We start from the raw sequence: 21,612 nt of genomic DNA on the forward strand, positions 1-21,612 counted from the left end.
AAGCCTCACCCATTTCATAGGGAAGGTAATTAAGAAATTTAAATAGTGAACACATGGTGAGAGTTTTTGAATACAGGATAATAGTCCTTCTTTTGTACCTTAAAACAATTGAGTTATCTCCCCCAAATTTATCGCTGAAAGCTTTAAACATTTTAGCTGTGTAATGGGATATGTGTTCATTAAAACACTTCTTCCTCAAACACTCCTTTTTAAAGTAGTAACCAATTAATCTTTATGAATATGATAGTGTCCTGTAGATGTGTAAGGGGACTCCGCGACCGAGTGGTTAGAGCATCGCGCTGAAAATTACACGGCCTCTCACTTCTGTCGGCGCGGGTTCGAATCCCGCTCGCGTCGGTAAGTGAGAAAGTTTCCCAGTTTACTTGGTCTCTTCCCGGGTACATTGTATCTGGGTTCTCTCTTTCACCAATAAAAACTGGGCGCCACCAGATAACTGAAAAATTGTTGAGTCGGGCGGAAAAACAATCAATCAATTCTGTAGATGTGTTAAAAGGTTTGGATTTTCAATTTCACCTTTGGGGCCGAATGGGGGTTAAAAAACGACCATGACCTTTCTAAGCAAACCTACATTTTATGCAGTAACAAAACCATCTTTTGGATGATGATTTGTGGTGTCCTGTAGATGTGTAATAAGGTTTCGGAATTTTAATTTTCATCCCGGGGATCAAATAGGGGTAAGAAACGACGTTTTTCTTCGAACACCTGGTTCCCAGATCTCCCTTTGAAATTTATGTAATAACCAAATCACATATATATCTTTAGGAAGATGATTGGTGGTGTCCTCTAGATGTGCAGTACGTTTTCGGAATTTCCTTTTTCACATTGAGGGCGAATGGGGTGAAAAACGACGAACAAAAACCTTGTGTTCAGTTCATTATGTCAAGGGCACTTACCCATCAGAATCCTTATTGCATGTACATCAGGAATATATATTGTTTAAGGATCAGAACCTCAGTTGTTTTAGATATATTTCAACAATTATGAAATGGGGTTTTGTATGACCCCAGGACACTTGCCCAACAGAATACTCAATTCATCTTGACATATGCAACACGATTATATTATGATATAAGGCATGTTACGTGGTAACTATTGTGACTTCTTTGCTAGTCACACAAATACGATGTAGAGTACATGTATATTTAAAGGCAAACAACTGCATGCGGGTATTACTGTCTTATGACAGCATCTAGTTATTATGAATTTATTTTGTTTGCTTTGATTATTTTTTTCTGATTATTTCAATTTATGAGTATTTTACTTATTGTAAGGAAGATAGGTAATTTCCAATACACATCACGAGTTCCTTTTCATTATATACATAGTTATATTCAATTCGGTGATAGCTTGTATTATAACGACGATATGAAAAACTCCCCAAAACTTGGGCTTTCCTTGAACTCTAGGCAATGATACTTTATCAGAAGTATATGAGAACGTTTTATTTCCATTCCAGACTACACCTTCAATTTACATAGTTTTTCTTCTGGGAAGAGTCCAAAAAATATCTTTAGCCGAAGGAAATGTGTTCTCAGCACTGAATTTGATTTTCTTCCAGTGGAAAATGTATTTTCTAAACTTTCTAGAGCTCGCTTCAGAGTAGATTCTTTGCTTGCAAGCATTACCCTTATGAACTAGTCAATAATCTAATCGACGTCATTATCAGAATTTCGATAGGCTGCAGAGTCCAGAAAAAGATTAAACAAAGCAGTCACACGTTTATTTTACACACATCGGGATGATCCACACTGACAAAAATATGACGCCCAGTATATGCATTCTTCGATGATCAGTATGCAACAGACACACGCACACAGTTGCTAACCTACATTCTACTTCCATATTTGTCGGATTTCCCACAATAGTCGTACTATATTTATCAAGGTTCATACGCACATTGTTCACAGTTGCATTGATGAGGAAATGGCTATCATTATAATTGGTAATGATATCGAAGACGCAAACAGACATAGATATGTATATATAATAAAAGCACTGAAAAAGGCCACGACACTGTTGATTATGCCTTTGGCCTTGTATCTTTATAGGTCCAACACACACACACACACACACACACACACACATATATATATATATATATATATATATATATATATATAATATATATATCCAAATGTGAAAAATTGCCTCAGTGTCCGGTAATCGATAGGTAAAATATTAAATAAAATATGATAACACGTTGTAAACGTAAGCGCATTCATTTTTAAAAAATCTTCAGACGTTTTACATTATGAAAACAAATTATGTTGTTATTACTATAACAATATAATGACGTCACAACACAGAGGGAGTCATTTGGAGCGTATTATTGTGACGTAATACAACGAATTTACATTAGCCTATTAAGGTAGCTACTGATAGTTAGCCCCCAAAAACCACTCATTGAATTTTTTTCAATTTTATTTATTATAGTATTTGGACTTCATCCTAAAACATATCAAACAAGAGGTACTGTGAGCAATGCTCACTAAGAATACCCCCCGCTTACCCCAATCTCCCAAAGGCTGTTGTTAATAGGTATAAATTACCTCTTTCCTGAGTGTAAAAATATGGTATGCCTTTGTAGAAGAAAATGGAAGATATAGTCCGAACACAAATCCATGGTATAAACTTATAATTTTGACCTTGAGATCAAAGGTTAAGGTCATAAATAGGTCATGAATGTACATGAAAATAGTATCATGCTGATACACCCATGTCTTATGGTATGACTATGTCAAAACCCTATAATCAATTTTGACCTTGAGGTCAAAGTTCAAGTTCATATAGAGGTCATGAAGGTACCCAACACATCGTCTCATGGTGATACACTCGTGTCTCAAATATGGTATACCTATGTCAAAGAACAAAGAAGTCATGGCCCTGACACGAATCCATTGTAAAAACCTTTAATTTTGACCTTGAGGTCAAGGTCATATGGAGGTCATGAAGGTACATGACACATCGTCTCATGGTGATACACTCATGTGTCAAATATGGTATGTCTATGTCAAAGAAGAAGTCATGGCCCTGACACAAAACCTTTAATTTTGACATTGAGGTCAAGGATCAAGGTCATATAGAGGTCATGAAGAACTCCACACATCGTCTCATGGTGATCCACCTGTGTTCCAAATATGGTAAGCCTAAGTCAAAGAACAAGGAAATTATGGCCCGGACACGAATCTACACAGACAGACGGACAGACAGACAGAGTGATTCCTATATACCCCCAGAACTTCGTTCGGGGGGGTATAAAAATCGACAAAAGTAATCAGGTTAATTTTCGAGGAAAGCGAGATTGAATGCCAAAATTGAGCAAATTAACACAGAAGCCAATAAAAATTTCATTGACAACAGAAATATTGTTTGTCATATATAGTTATGTAAATTAAACACAAACAGTAAAAAATCAACATTAATTAGAAATTCAAAATGCATCTAAGGAAAACATTGGGATTATTCGACTTGGCAATTGGCCAAATTTACCCTAAATATGGCGTTTCCCAAACACTATCAGGCATACATTTTTTGACCAAAAAAAAAAAAATTCTGCTCATAAAATTTCTGATTTTATTTCATTTTTACAATAAGGCAAGTAGTATCTAAAATATTGAATAGAAAAAAATATACCAATTGAGGTTTAATCTGAAACTATGTCAGATTTTGCAACCCTACCCCCTCCTTTCCAGAAATGAATTTTAAGAGATAGTCAGCAGAGATAAACTATTAGCCTTAAATGATTAAGCATTCCCAAATTACCACTTTGCGCTCAACATCACAATACTAGAAGTTTCTATGAGCCATTTAAGAATAATCTATAGTGTGTGCTATTGCAGTTGACCTTTTTGCACTCACAATGATTGCATAAATATTTAGTTATTTTTCATACAATTTCTTGTAATAACTGCACCCAATATATTACCTATACACATATTTTGATAGAAATTGATATCACTATACAGTAAAATACACCAAATATGTTTAAATAACCATTTCATATTTCAATAAATAATTAATATCAATGGAAAGAGACCAATGGACTGCCCATGGATCACCAAGTCCATCTGAGCCATCTTGCCATCACAGATAGGTGTGCCTTTCATAAGTTTAAGATTCCTAATTGTAGTTTCACAATGAACCAAAAACTCACTATTGGATAACTGAGAATGCATGTATATTGCATTAACTAACTGTAATTTTCCCCTGGTGAAGGCCTATGTACACTGTATGTATAAGGGGGGGGGGGGGGGGGGGGTGAATTAGTTCCATTATGAAACTTTTCTAAAAATTTGATGTACATTAATGTATCAATGATGTGTGTTTCAACTAAATTTTGAATTACAAGGAAAATTCAAACACATTGATTGAAGTTATGAAACTGGTATTCTATCATATGCACATTTTTTACTAATATATCTAAGAAAGAATAATTAACAGTGAAATTTCCTTTACATCTATGCAATATTATTTTCTTTTAAAAGGCATGTACATGTAATACTCGAGTAAATGTACTTCTTTTCCCTTAAATTCACAATTTAGTTTAAAGTATGTTGTACAACATCCACTGCTCTGAGCTCATAAGTGAATTAATATTTTTCATCCAAGTCCCAAATTTTGCAGTAGTTCTTTAATCTTCGGAACTTGATCAAACATTTTTAAATTTGTGGAGTTGTGGGGGTCCAGGGGATATGTCATCATCACTGTAAATGGAGTACCTGTTCAAAATATAGATAAATATAGCAAAAAAGATGAATATCTGATATACTCAGAATTGTATGTACAAATCCTGTCTGATGTTTATCTAATTTAAAGAAAATATAGTACCCTCTTGCTGTTAAACTTGTTGACTTCAACCTGCACTGGTCCTATCTAACCTCCATTGGTCCTCAGGCTGATGCCTAGAAAAAAGAGCATCATATTTGCAGTTAGGTCTATGTTATACCATTAAGTAATACACAAGATCGTAAATATCGAGTTAGCGAAACTCTCTTGTAAAGAAGTCCGGAAAAGCGTGTCGATCTTGGGCATTTTTTGTTTATTCAAACATGGCATCGGAAGAAGATTTAACCCGTGCTTTCCACAATTAAAAGCATTTTTAAATGAAAGGTGTGTAAAAACGTCTGGATACAGGAAAAATGAACTCCTGAATTTAGCTCGTGAAGATATATGTTTTGACGTAAGCTCTTCTCAGCCTTGGGAATTTCCTGGCTGACAGCAGTGGGATAAAATCCACCACATTTCCATTAAAATCTATCATTTTTGGATATTTCTGCGTATTTTGTTTCTTTCTTGAATCATTACTACAGTATACTGCAATGCAATAATAGTGCACCATTGTTAAAATCAGTTGAATCAATCACGACAAAAGTTGCAGAAGTGGTATTATTTACCAGCATGCTCAAATTCTTGCATATTTTGGGTCTCGCGAGACTTGGAAAAGGGAAAGTAAAATTTAAAACCAAGACGGAAAAAGTAGTCGCGATCTTGCGTATTAGATTGCGTCAGACAATGTGAATTTCAAAATTGTGTCTCAACACATATTCAGTGAAAATTTAAATACTGATGTTTCAAAATTATAAATTGCAATATGAGATGACATATATGTTTTCATAAACTGCCATAGACTCATCATATCTGTTTTATTTACAAAATGTGGGTCAAGAGAAGGACATACGTGTAGTATACATATCTTACTTATACATACAATGCATACATTTGCCTATGAGAGGGCATATATGCAGACTTGTGATTAATTTATATTATTTTTGAAAAGGTTTTGCCAACCTACATGTTTGTGTGAAACACGAAACCCCGGGTTTGATATATTTCTTAGGTCACTGAATTTCAAAGTAATAGTATATGTATACTATAGTCTAGGTAATTATAATTCAACACATGCCCCCCCCCCTCCCTTCCTATCTGGTTCCCCCATACCCCTAGATAGTAGATTTATACAGATATTTGTTTTTCATCACTTTTATACATGTAGTTCAAGGTATGTTATTTTCGTAACGGTTATTTTCATAACGATATTTTCTTAATAAAAGAGTTGTGAGAGCCCATGTTTACAAGTGTGGTATACATTTTCATGACACCCGTTTACAATTACATGCACGGGTGGGAGTTATATTTTAAGCACACATGGAATACATATATAGATACAAAATAATACATCTACTGTTTGTCGTGTGTTTAGACTTACAGATGTTATTATAAATCGCGTTGTGAAATAGCAGAGGAAATGTGAGTTGAACTTTTGAATACAAATTTATGGCATTTTTTTCACTCACCAAAGGAATCTATGATTTCGTTGTTCAAGTTGAATGCATCCACCAAATTCCTCTTCTTGCAAGAAACTTTGTTTAGCCTCTCTGACTGTATTTAACAGTATTTAATCTTGCAGCATGTAGCACTCGGACATTACGATGCATCAATTAACAACTTTGTTTACGTAGCGCATCTATGTACATGGATTGGTGGTTGGTTTTCATTTCTTTAGGCGAGTCAGTTCAGCAACAACAAAAACCACTTTCGGAACCCCTTTTTGTTTTTCGACTATTCTATGACGGAGTAAGGAATTCCGGAAAATAAATTCACGTGAAAATACACAATTTTTACTGATCACGTGGTTGCTACCCATCTTTACCTTAAGGTATCACACCGGTAATTATTTTCACTATATATTACTATAGAGGAAAAAAAAATCAGTTTACAAAATTGATGCCGAATAACGCAGTCAGACACGTTCTATGTTACCTATCTCGTCTGCCGACACCAGAAAAACAACACCCTACGCGGCATTTTCGAAAATAAATTACCTGCTAACAAGAGCAGATAGTCCTTTACTAAAGTATGTAGGGAAGTCCTTTACTAAAGTATGTAGGGATTTTAGTACAAGATTTTTACATGGATATTTATTATAGTGATTATTGCCTTTATCATTGCCTTAATTTTGTTAATTCTGTATAAAACTAAATGCATGTCTAGGAAAAGCAGAAAGGGATGTACCAAAATTGTGAATTTCACAACCCCAAAATTCTGACTGTGCAATGGTTCGAAAATAGTGATATAGAGTGAATATAACAAACTGTCATGAAAGGCAAAGATAACGAACAGTGATCAATCTCATAACTCCTATAAGCAATACAAAATAGAGAGCCGGACAAACACCGACCCCTGGACACACCAGAGGTGGTATCAGGTGCCTAGGAGGAGTAAGCATCTATCATGTTAAGTCTTTCAACATCATGGGCACTTTCAGGGGCATTTGTGTTTTCAGAACACATCTTGTTTTATACTTTTGTTGAATATTACAATTTAGCTGAGATATGCAGAACAAGAAAATTATTCTAGATTTCAAAACATTGGAGCTAGTGATACCTTTTACAATAACTCAGGTGATCAACAAGGCCTGTTGGCCTTTTATTATATTTATGATATGAGGTTCCGTAGTCCAATTTCTAGGAGTATGTGTTGAAAAGTGTGGTATGACACTATTAATGGATTTATTTTCGCTGTAAGAAAATCCTCTTTGGATACTTTAAAGTGTCGGATCCACAAAACAGATACAAGATCAAATACAAAAATTATACAAAACACGAAAATGATAAACGACAGGAATAATTAGATCAGTGTTTGTTATGAACAGGTAAAGATAACGAACAATGATCAATCTCATAGCTCCTATGATGAATACAAAATTAAGAGTTGGGCAACCACGAACCCCTGGATATACCAGAGGTGGGATCAGGTGTCTAGGAGGAGTAAGCATCCCCTGTCGACCAATCACACCTTTATCTTTTTATTCTCAAAATTTCGGGACGACCTGTCACTTCCTCACCAATACCACAATACTCTCGCACATCTGCTGGGCCATCAGGAAAAACGAAAAAACTTTTAATACGCCTAAGGATATATAAAAGATACATGTAACAATGATCCTCTAAAAGTATTTACACCACAACTTACTTATTTATTGTTCTAGTTTGCTATTCTATATACTACCAAGGGAACGAGTTATATAATTAATCTCAAGGAAGACAAGTTACATGATTAGCATGGTAATCAATGCAACAACAAAAAACACCAACTCCTTCCTGATGAGAATCCTTATTATGCACTGTGAATAAAGAAAAGGAAAAATAAGCAATGTGGACAAAGTCCTGAAACAGAGGATTGGTAGTCTACAAAGTTAAATAATCATCATGTACAGTATACCCGTATTAATTAAGTCTTTGACAGACGGATTGGCTGTATACTATTATAGAATCACAAGCAACTGCTGAATGGGTTTTGATTTTACCTGATAATGGCCAAAATCAACTTGTGGATTACGCGCCATATAGGGCGCATGCAAAACTGGTACAGAACATGCAAATCAGTATGTAATCTAGTAAACTAGCATGTAAAACTAGTAAACTACATTGTATCATGTAAAACTAGTAAACTACATTGTATCATGTAAAACTAGTAAACTACATTGTATCATGTAAAACTAGTAAACTACATTGTATCATGTAAAACTAGTAAACTACATTGTATCACGTAAAATAGTAAACTACATTGTATCATGTAAAACTAGTAAACTACATTGTATCATGTAACACTTATAAACTACATTGTATCATGTAAAACTAGTAAACTACATTGTATCATGTAAAACTAGTAAACTACATTGTAGCATGTAAAACTTATAAACTACATTGTATCATGTAAAACTAGTACACTACATTGTATCATGTAAAACTTATAAACTACATTGTATCATGTAAAACTAGTACACTACATTGTATCATGTAAAACTAGTACACTACATTGTAGCACGTAAAACTAGTAAACTACATTGTATCATGTAAAACTAGTAAACTACATTGTAGCACGTAAAATAGTAATCTACATTGTATCATGTAAAACTAGTAAACTACATTGTAGCATGTAAAACTAGTAAACTACATTGTAGCAAGTAAAACTAGTACACTACATTGTATCATGTAAAACTAGTACACTACATTGTATCATGTAAAACTAGTAAACTACATTGTATCATGTAAAACTAGTAAACTACATTGTATCACGTAAAATAGTAAACTACATTGTATCATGTAAAACTAGTAAACTACATTGTATCATGTAAAACTAGTACACTACATTGTATCATGTAAAACTAGTAAACTACATTGTAGCACGTAAAACTAGTAAAGTATATTGTAGCATGTAAAACTAGTAAACTACATTGTATCACGTAAAATAGTAAACTACATTGTATCATGTAAAACTAGTAAACTACATTGTATCATGTAAAACTAGTACACTACATTGTATCATGTAAAACTAGTAAACTACATTGTAGCACGTAAAATAGTAAACTACGTTGTATCATGTAAAACTAGTCAACTACATTGTAGCATGTAAAACTAGTACACTAGCATATAAAATAGTAAGCTAGCTCGTAGCACCTATATATTAACAATTAAAACTATCAATATATCATGTGAAACCTATAAGCTAGTGTATAAAACTAGTAAACTAGCATATAAACCTAGTAAAATAGCGAGTAAACCTTGTAATCTAGGATGTAAAACAAATAAATTAGCGTGTAAAACTTATAAACTAGCATGTACAACCAGTAAATTAGCATGTAAAACACATAAACTAGTGTGTAAAACTACTAAAGTAGCCATTAAACTAGTAGCTAGCATGTATCGATGACGTTTTATCTATTAACAATAATCATTTTCATTCATATGGCGATTCGATATATCCCTGTGCATTCGAAATAAAAGACATCATAGGATCCTTCACATCTGCTTCGTACTTAGATATTTTATTGAAAATAAATATGAACGGGAAACTAACAACTCAACTTTATGACAAACGGGATGATTTCAGCTTCTCCGTCGTCAACTTCCTATAATCATGTAGCAATATTCAATTTTCACCTGCATATGGTGTTTATATCTCTCAATTGATTCGATACACAAGAGCTTGTTCTGCATGTGATCAATTTTAATTGAGGCAGGCTTCTGACAAACAAGTTGATGTTACAGGAGTTTCAACAGTCTCGTTTAAAGACAGCATTTCGCAAATTCTATGGTCATTATAACGTTTGCCAATACAACCTATCATTGGGTCAAATGCTGCCCAATTTAATAAAAATCACATCCTAAAATACACTCACAGTCGCTACAATAGGACGATAGTTCTCATGAATATTCCAAGCCAAAGGTCATGCGGACGTGACCTTCTATGGGCTTATGTCAGATTCTGTTGTAGCGATTGTGAATGTATTTTAGATTAGATTGAATGCTGTCTGACATGTTTCATACCAATCATTAGGCCGTTCTTGGCACACTGAATTTGACAACGGATTACTCCGTTTACCTGATCAAGATATGGAGTTCAGGACGAGTGTGACCGGCCGACAGGGAATGCTTACTCTTCCTTGGCACCTGATCATGCGGATCCCATCTGTGATGCGTCCAGGGATCTGTATTCCCCTGGCCCTTTATTTATTTTTATTTTTTTATTGTCCCCCGTCGCAACGCTTTGTCCGTCCGTCTCACTTGGCTTTGTGGACACAACTCCCCCAAAACCGCCAAATGGATTTTGTTAAACTTTTGTAGGATTCTTAGTCATCATATATAGTTGATCATATTGCACCGCCATTTTGATTGGACAAATACAGAAGTCATGGGACATTCTTGAATTTGAACATATTACACTATAGGAGTACGTTGTGGACGCAACTTTCCAGAAACCGCTCAACGGATTTTGTTCCAAATTTTGTAGGATCGTTAGCCACCATATATAACAGTTGATCATATTGTGTCGCCATTGTGATTCGACAAATTGTATAGGAGTTATGGGACGTAGTTGGGTTTGTACATTTTGATTACGGATAACTCCGTTTAGCTGATCAAGATCTAGGGTTTACGGCGGTTATGACCGGTCGACAGGGGATGCTTACTCCTCCTAGGCACCCGATCCCACCTCTAGTGTGTCCAGGGGTCCGTGTTTGCCCAACTACATGTATCTATTTTGTATTGCTTATAGGAGTTATGAGATTGATCACTGTTTGTTATTTTCACTTTTCATGCTACACAATAGGAACAGTTTGTGGACGCAGTTCCTCGGACATCGGTGCTCCGATTTAGTTCACATTTTGAAGGAATGTAAGTCACCGTATGTACTAAATCATATCATGTTGTCATTTAGATTTGACACACTGTGTTCCAGTTCTGGGACATTACTGTTTGGGTTTTTTTTTTTTAATGCATTCTGCACTGTGCGGAACACTTTGTCGACTCAACTCCTCAGAGACCGCTGTACGAATTTTGTTCAGATTTTGCAGGATTGTTAGTCACAATATGTAGCTGATCATATTCCACCGCAATTTTGATTCTACATTTTAAAAGAGTTATGGGACTTTTGAGCTTCAACTTTTATTGCGGTGGGGGGGGGGGGGGGGGGGGGGGAAGGTGGGTATAGCTACGTGTAGCAATCTTGTTAGACTTATCTTATCGGGCTCATGATGGGTGTGACTGGTCGGCAAAGAATGTTAACTCCTCCTAGGTACCTGATCCCACCTCTGGCATATCCAGGGATCCTTGTTTGCATAACTCTTTATTTTGTATTCCTTATAGGAGTTGTGAGATTGATCACTTCGTTATCTTCACCTTTCATGTAAAACCTATAAACTAGCATGTAAAACTAGTAAACTAACATAGAAAACTATTAAACTAGGATGTAAATCTATTGAAATACCACGTAAAACTAGTAAACTAACATGTAAAAACAGTAAGCTAGCGTGTTAACCTTGTATATTAGCATGCTGTAAAACCCATCAACTAGTATGTAAACGTAGTAAACTAGCGTGTAAAACTAGTAAACCAGCGTGTAAAACCGGTAAACTATCACGTATAAGTTGTAAACAAGGTATTAAGCTAGAGATAAAATGGAAAATATGACTGGTAGTGTTGACGAAATGATTAAACAAGTAACTGGAGTTGACAATTTGGCCAATGTTTACTTAATATTTGATGAAGACGGTGCGTGTGTGTACAGCTGTCTGATATACTGAGACTAGCCTTTGGTATTTTATCTAGATCAAAGAAGGTATCTAATAATTTTTTAAGGTTTTTCTTTTTTGAATAAGTTTTTATTTGAATTACTTAGAAATTTTAAATAATAAAAAATAGATACATACTTATATCCAAATACATGTATTGTAAACACAATCTATTTTCTGTTTAGCCCAAGACACATAACATTTGTTTTGGTTAGTATTATCAAAACTTTTATTCCAATGATTAAAAGAATTAATGATGAAGCATTTATTTGATTCTGTCTCTTTTCGAGTCTGTTATTGGTCATGCTACTGTTTAAGTGACTGCCAGAAGGATTCCATGCTAGGGGCACTTTGCAGACGGTGGGTCTGGGATTCCAGGGAGGTAGGGGAAATAATTAAGATTTTATGCATATATCAAATGGGACAGTTATGCTAACTTTCTTTTCATCAATTGAAACACAGCTTAGTAGCTGATCTCTGAAACCTTCAGAACATTTTGGATATTGTGAATAAAATATATAATGAGGTCAGAATATAATTTTTTTCAATAGTAAAAATAAGATGTTATAATTTCTAACATATTCAAGGACGTTATATTTATGTACAATAAGTACACTTACCCCACCCTCTCCAAATCAAATAGTCTTCCCGTAAAAACAAAGTAATTGAGCATGGACCTTGAAGTCATACACCATTCATTATCATTCTACAGTCAAAGACAAAAAAGATAAGACATCTTGATCTTTCAAAATTTTGAATTGAATTGTCAATCAAGATTTGTTTTGATAAACCGTAGATGATATAATGCCTTAGAAGACGTCATATTGCAGAAGCCTACAATCATAGAATTGCATTCTGATTAATCACTCTTGAATTTTATCTTAACGGATTCTGTCATTTGAATAGTTAATAGTGTTCAAGACTAAAATATAGGGATAAACACAGTGAATTATATGACATTTGACCTTTAGAATTGACATCACAGGTCAGGTGTTTGTACATTAATGTGCATTTACTGTCAACATATCTACAGGACGATCTTCAATTTTGTCTCCAGGAAAAATATTGAAGATAGCTGTTACTCTCAAGTATCAATAGACAAAGTAAGTGAACAGTAATCATATGATAACACATACTTCAATTTTAAAAAGAGAGAAGCAATCTCTGTCTTTTCCAAGGACATTATAGCGAGCTCTAATGGTAACACGTTTATAAGAGAATTTGTTAAAATTCCATAGTGTGCGCTACATTGTCTACCCCATTTTCTCATTCTCTCACCAGAGGGCGCGTTACGCAACCTTCACTTATAGTGGGAGTAGCGCACGGAACAATGGTAGAGAATGTCATTTTCTTTCGTTCGAGTCACGTGATTTATATAACTTAAAGACGTTTCCGAAATGCATCTGCATAACTTGTACCAAGATTTTTCCATTGTCTAGTTTCAAGAAGAAGGCATTTAGGATTTTCCAACACGCATATACCATTACGGAAGTACACTTTAATAATTTAGATATCCGGGTGACTTCAACCTGCTAGAGACTATTACAGACTGTGATGTTGACAGTATCATTTCTATTTCCAGAGTAAAATGTAAGCAATATGAAAAACGATATACTAATTCTTTCATTATTCAATAATAGATAAATATTGACTTTATGTGTGGCAGGGATTAAATCCTTTTCTTTCAATCTTGCATGATCAGGCCAAAAATGTACACATTCATGACATCAATTTGAAGAATTCCCTTCAGATATAAGTGGATTATTCTCAACCAATACATTTTGTAAAAAACATAAAAATATTTAATTATTCATGAAAAAAGACATTAGTAGTAACAACTATATTCCTGCATTTTATTTAGTTTACAATCAGTTATATTGAATACACTTAATTTGAGAGAGATATAGTTTGACACTTCATACGTTTTGTTGAAACAGCAGCCATTACTGAATATGACGTCACAATGTACGGTTTATTGCATTGTATTTCCCACGTTAATGAACAAGCGGATAAAATGTGTTGCAAGATGACTTCAGAGTTTTCTTGTTTTGTATGTCTGTTACAGATAAATATTTACATATACGTATACATTAGCTGCGCTCGCTACAACGGTAGCACCGGAAACATATTAATATATATATATATATACATCCAATTTAAGAAAAACAAAAAAACTACAGTCATGAAATTGTTAATTTATGCTCTCATGCTATTACATACAAAATATGTTGATATCTCCAATACAATCGTTTTCAAACCGTTATAATTAGATTGGTAGATACATCCATGTGTTAGCTCTAGAACATTTGTCTGTGTTACAGTATAACATGGTGAGACATGAAAACTAGGTCATCCTATAATTAATACATGTACAATCGTAATAATGAAATTTTCATAGATACTAGAGTGGTTTATTACATCATAAGAAAAAAATATATATAGTAAGTCATTGTGACGTCAGATGTATGATGGAATGGGATCCACTTTCTAGAGGTATATGAGCGCAGTTCCTTTCACACCAAGCACTTTGATTTACACACATCCGATTTTTTACTTTCTGTCGTACCTTAATAGTCCAAAGAGTCTGAAGCTGCCAATATACTGACTATATCGTGGAGTCGGGCCACTCTTCAAAACAAAAAAGAAAAAAATCATTTATGCATGGAAAATAAAACATGAATGCTAATTTACATATTGATATACCACTTTTCTACAAGTGACATACTGGTGTGGGTTAGATGAAGTCACTAATGCAGCTAAAGATGATAAAAACGAAAACCTATTTGGAGCACTCATAGCATGCATTTTAAGTGGATAAAACATTAAGGGAAAACAAATGATATGGTAATGTAAGCCACATTACTCAAGATATTCGATTGTGCAGTATTGTAGGTTCCTTGTGTGGTATATTGTACTTACCATATAAACGTATTAGTGTATGTATAAGTATCATCCTCAATATTCCTTTTCTATGTGAAAATATTTCTTTTGTTGCGTTATATTTGTATTATACATATGTATGATGAATTTATCTGTGTACATATTTAACATTTTCTTCCCATTCCTTTACACTGGGAAAAACTAAACCTTTGAGTGACTTGAAAATCTCTGAATGGCAGACTTTGCTATGATTCGGTGAAATTCCTGTGTTTAAGCTTTAATCCACGAGTGTTTTCGGTAAAAGTTGTGATAATTGTGAGTTTTTATTTCTTTCCAGAATTTCATACTTAGTGAAAGTGCCGTATCATTTTTAAAAACTACATGTATGTACTGTACATTTTTTGTAACAAGAGGATGCGTCTTATACGAAGGATCTTCTACCCCGGGGATTGATATCTTCTACCCCGGGGGTTGATCACTTTTATTCCGAGGATTGATATCTTCTGCCCCGGGGATTGATATTGTCTGCCCCTGGGATTGATATCTTCTGCCCCGGGGATTTATCACTTTTGTTCCTGGGATTGATATCTTCTACCCCGGGGGTTGATCACTTTTGTTCCGAGGATTGATATCTTCTGCCCCGGGGATTGATAACTTTTGTCCCGGGGATTGATATCTTCTGCCCCGGGGATTGATCTCTTCTGCCCTGGGGATTGATATATTCTGCCCCGGGGATTAATCACTTTTGTTCCGAGGATTGATATCTTCTGCCCCGGGGATTGATAACTTTTGTTCCTGGGATTGATATATTCTGCCCCGGGGATTGATCACTTTTGTTCCGAGGATCGGTATTTAATACCCGGGGATTGATCACTTTTGTTCCGAGGATCGGTATTTAATACCCGGGAATGAGTCACATATAAACCACACTTTGTACACGTCAGTCGATGACGTTAGCTTATAAACATAATCATTTAATCATAAATATTGTGACAAATTATAATTCCTTACCCAAATTGTCAAATCTAATGTAATGCCATTGCTCCCTGAACCTATTGATCTGAAATGCCTATCATTCTACTAAAAGGCATCTACATAATAATTATCGTGTTATGTCATATTTTTCACTTAACACATTATAATTTAATCATCCAGTTGTTTTGTTTGACAAAAAGTGTACTCACTAAGCTTAACGATGAATAACATTTCCTATTACAGACGGATACTTTTTGTGCTGTCTGGCAAATTTATCAATAGTCCGCTGAATGATACCGTTTTCTATCTTTTCGGTTTTAATTTTAGTTCGTTAATACAGTTATGGCATTTATTGACGTTTTCGTTATTCCAATGTTAATGGGAGTTAATGGGAGTACCTTATGATTGGGACAGGTGATGGTTTCTTTACAGAAAGGAATAAAGACATATCAAATACAAGCATCTGTAAGAGTTGTTAAAAGACTCCCAGAAATTCATTGTCATATGTCATTACTTTGTTTGGAGAAAATCGATATGACTGCTGTTAATATATTAGCATACGCGTGAGTTGTTAGACACATACCTGTACATCAAATTACAAACTACTAGTAAATGGTGTTAAGCGAGTATGCTATTCAATATTTCATGAACCAAGTTTGTACCCTTAACTCTAACATACCGGACCAAAAAAGTGTAAAATATATATTCTAATACATATATATAGTTCATTTTCCACAATACACAAAAATAAAGTATCGTTTTATACATTTTAGCCTCTGTTTTAATTTCGAAGGAAATGGTGTATTACTTGAATTTTTAAATTTAAAACGTTACAATTCATGTAGAATTTTGATTGAAACAAAATATCTCAATAAACTTTTCGCTGATAACTTCATTTCATAACCATAATTGCAATACATATATCCACGTTGTATATAACAGTTTGCATCATTAATTGATTAATTATGTATGGTTTATTCAGTGAAAGCAGAAATTATTTTTGTTCCTATGTTCAATTGCATACAAAGTTCAAAGTATTGCATTTTCATATCACATGTGTCTACATTATTTCTTGCAACATATCACTTTGAAAGCAAGTTAAACATAGTTTGTTTTTCATATATGCTTAGGGATATGAATCGTCCGATCATGTCTACGCAAATTCAGACATCTTTTATTCAGTAAATATTATACTATTCTGTCGTATCATAGTATGAAATATTTATCTCGACTTTCATAAATATTTATCTCACCCTAAATATCGTAGTATTTAATATTCATCTCACCTTTCATATCGTATTATTTAATATCTATCTCACCTTTCATATCGTGGTATTTAATATTTATCTCACCTTTCATATCGTAGTATTTAATATTTATCTCACATTTCATGTCATAGTATTAAACATTTATCTCACCTTTCGTCAGAATAAGAATCCGGAATCGAACTTCTTTTTCCAAATCTGAATGGAAGTCGAAGTGTAGAACGTTTTCCCCATCGGAACGGAAGCTTAACATTGCAGTTACAACTTTCTGATACAATTCCTCGTAAACATATGTCATTGCAGTTAAAACCTTTCACTGGGTATAGCTGAAGACAAAGAAACAATCCCGTGATTGCAAGTATCAGGCTTTTGCTTGGCGACATCCCTGTGTGGCGATCTGTAAGAATGAAAACATCTAGCGATAGAATGTCACATATAAAGGCCGATATTCCGTCAGACGGGGCACGAATGTTTGCATTTCTATAAACGTAACGTGGGTGTATACATAGCCATTTAGAAATCACTAACACCTGAAGTAAATGAGATTTTTCATCGCATAATGGACTAGGAAGTGACACAATCATTGCGTCAAATTAAGGGACTGTTTGCAGCCGCCTATTGTGACATCATATATAACCTAGTCCTCCCTACAATTGCCTTAACAATTGAAATAAGTTACTTTAACACGATATATTACGACTAATTTGCTTGGAATACTAATAGCTAAATGCAATAATTACCACAATATGTTCTGTAAGCTGTTTGACGTAGTTTATTGTATAGGGTTCTCCTGTATATTGCATTTCGTGTTTCGAGAATACTGTTATTTGTTGAATTAGATTCACAGAGATCGACATGATAACACCATGCAAGACTGTTAAAAAATTATATTCTACATTGGAATTACATTAGCTTATACAGACGTGTCTTCGAGATATATATTATTGGCTCTATAAGAATCAATTTAGGCTTGCGTTCTCGTTTCAATTTTGTAACATAGATGATTAGAAAGGAAGGAATATGATATTGGGGATTTTCGGCAACTGAGAATATGGAATTAAAAAGCAAAAACATTTTCAAATACTCAAAATTTATTCTCTGTTAAGGCAAATGACAGTTGAAGCACAGATTGGAGGGGATGTATTTTATCAAAAGAAAGATTTACAAAAGGCAGCCACTGGATTTGCACACCACACTAGTACATGTACATCAACGTTTCACACCAACCACGCGAAGTTTTGTTGTTGTTTTTTTTTTAATGATGGCAAAATAAAAGAAACAGTACGTGTTGAAACCAAAATTAAGTTAAATTTTTGAAAAAGTTCTCATGGTTTTGAGAATGAAAATTTTAAAATGTTGCTATCTTAACCGATTGGTCTAATACTACATCTATAAAATATCTCTTTGAGTTTTCGTTAGCATCAACAATGCTACTTTATTTTTGTTTGTTTGCTTAGTAGTTTGATATCATTTGAATAGAAATGTCCTCAAAAATGTGTTTTTCCATCCTTTTCCCACGTGTAACTTTGCAGAAAACACATGTAGTAGAATGTAGAATTTATTTTGGTCAACCTTGTAGAACATTCAATAGTCTGGACACACAAATTCAACCATATATTATGAAAATATAACTCGAATATTTAAAAGAAAGTAAAATTTATATTCACTTTAAAGTTACAAAATGCTATTGAAGTAATAATAAGGGTATGTAAAGAAATACAATTTAAAACTGGTACTTCATTCTTCGACTGCATACATCATCATTGATTTGAAGAGGGGAAAGCCACTTGTAAGCAGGGTTGCGAATATCGTGCTCGAGTTGTATCTACTTCCGATTACGGACGTTGGAAAGAGGTTAATATCAAATGCACGCACAATTATTTGTTTGTCTGTTTGAATGGTACATGTGTCCGAAAATATGTTAACAACATATTTCAATTAAGTCTTCGGGAAAGATTGGAATTGAATACTGGGGCAGATCCTCATGTACATGTCTATCCAAATTTGTATCTGCTTTTGATGATGACATTTTGATTTTACCATTTTAATTGGATTATATTATACCATAATTTTGTTCGATGTTTGGAGCTAAAGCTACATGTAAAATACTCTAATTGAACTCGGGGGTATTTTCAGTTTTAGGTATGTTATTTTTTAAAAATAAAGTCTGAAGAAAAAAAATTACGAACAAAAGTTTTTTTTTCCCCTCTTCTGAAACTGGAAAATTGGACTCCGATGTGATTTCTCATTCATCTAATTGTATGGCACTGGTTCACCTGACATCGGAGGTTTTGATGGGATGAACACCAGAACTACGCATGACATTAAAATTGATGATTTGTAAACAGTGTCATCAAAGATGTATTACCCATGTTGTTCGTTCGTTATTAATTCAATAACTTCTGGTCAAAATATCAGAAAATGTTGACATAAATCCACCTGAAATTAACAAGGTATTCAGGCCCAGTATTTACTTTTATGTGAGCGGCGACATGTTGCCTGTATGCCGATTTCAGGATAAATTTCACTTACTAACTTATACAGACATTGAGAGTCCAACATATCGCAATGAACGAATAATGTTTGTACTCTATAAACACGGTCAGGATGGGAAGGATACATACACAGTACATTGATTAGACATGTATACATTTCTTGATATATATAATTTGGCACAATCACTATGGATAGCGTATATGTACGTGTATATTAAAGCATTGCCGGAAACTATGTATTTTCCAGTCTTTTGTGGTGTTTTTTTTTTTTTTTTTTTTTTTTTTTACTGTAGTCGCAACTCACTATTATCTGTACTTTGGGAGAGCTAATTGTCGTTGCTTATTATTTATTGGAAATAGACGTGCATGGATATGTAGTATGAATAAATCATATCAGGAATGACACCGAAAGACATATAGCAGTGCTTTCGTCGTGCAAGATGACATTTTGGGTTAGTAGGGTCATTTACATGTAGGTGACCTATTGTGATTCAGATTGTCTGTCGTCGTACGCTAACTTTTGAACACATTCAATTTGATCATCTATCGGTATACATGTATATATATGGACAAAGCCTCATCCTCCCAAGAGTATGAATGGTAGAGACAAAAAACCTTTTTTTAAATGATGTTATTTTTTCAAATAATTTACTGATGGACACCTAGCAAATAGGTCGTGATAAGCAAGCCTAGGGTGAATTTTATGGGTAAGGGTTTTCTGAGACTATTGTGGGTTTTATGGTTCATTTTGTGGACGAACATTTCTTTACAAATCTTAAACTCCCGGCCATTACACAACCAAACTTAATTCATCATAATAATGAGAGAAGCATTTACCAAAGTTGTGAAATTCATAACCACTGCGTCCGGGTAAATAATTTTTCAACTAAATGTAAAATAGAAATACAACCCTTTTCGGAATAAATCTCACAATTACTTTCCTTAATGTCTTATTCTTTCACTGTGTGTGTGTGTGTGTGTGTGTGAAAATCAGTGGAGCATGGTTTGCTCGACAGACCATTAAAAAATCCCTCATTTCAGTAAATATCAAATTACACAATGCACATTTGTACATGTGCTATTTTCCCGATATTCCATTCATACTTTTAGGTAAAATCGTTATCGGAAAAGTCTGCCAAATGCCATTTCGGCACTCATCATTATATATATATATATATATATAGTTTGATTTCTTCATCCACTCCTTTGACGCTGGTTCATGTATCAGTTGATATAAGATGTAAAACCAATGTTTTCTATAATAGAGAAGCATTTCTACTAGTGTTAGTAAATTAATTTTCTTCCATTCGAAAAGCACATTTTGTCATCAATAAAAACATAGCACTGTTTGTCATCAATAGAACCATATCGATGTCAGTGATTACGTCAAAGATTTGTGAAGTATGATGTTTTTGGTGCAAATACTGCTGCAGATTTTGACTGAATGTCGTTTTTTTACGCAGTCTGTGCTTTCTAATTAGATCCATTTTATGTGGACAAAGTTATCAGCCATCCAAAGCGGGAAGAAATGTTTTAAGCACACCCCGCAAGTATCAGTCATTGTGCGATGGAGCATGGTTTGTTCGACAGACCTTTAAAAAATCCTTCATTTCAGTAAATAAGAAATTACACAATGTACATGTGCTATTTTCCCGATATTTCATTCATACTTTCAGGTAAAATCGTTATCGGATAAGTCTGCCAAATGCCATATCGGCACTCATCTTTTTTATATATACCGTTTTCAGGAAATTTAAAGATGTGAAAGAATAGACCACCATCTGCAGACCTTAGAGTTACTCTTGTCACGTGTCTTTCTCTCCTGACAGATTTACTTTTTAAACAGTCATGAGGGAATGATGAATTTGCAAAGGGAATTTTTTTTTTAGAGATATTTTCTCTTGGG

The 21,612-nt window shown here is 34.1% G+C and overlaps 1 long non-coding RNA gene across 1 annotated transcript in view; it reads right to left on the reverse strand.

Moving 5' to 3' along the window:
* Positions 1-14,270: 14,270 nt before the first annotated feature.
* LOC130046935 (uncharacterized) overlaps positions 14,271-21,612 on the reverse strand; it is a 43,226-nt gene continuing 35,884 nt past the window's right edge. The window contains exons 2-3 of the long non-coding RNA XR_008796006.1: positions 17,365-17,608; positions 14,271-14,719 (exon numbers count right to left, since the gene is read on the reverse strand). This is a non-coding gene — a long non-coding RNA (uncharacterized LOC130046935). The remainder of the gene's footprint in view (positions 14,720-17,364; positions 17,609-21,612) is intronic.

The sequence above is a fragment of the Ostrea edulis genome, chromosome 6 (genome assembly GCF_947568905.1).
Source record: "Ostrea edulis chromosome 6, xbOstEdul1.1, whole genome shotgun sequence".
Taxonomy (NCBI): Eukaryota; Metazoa; Mollusca; class Bivalvia; order Ostreida; family Ostreidae; genus Ostrea; species Ostrea edulis.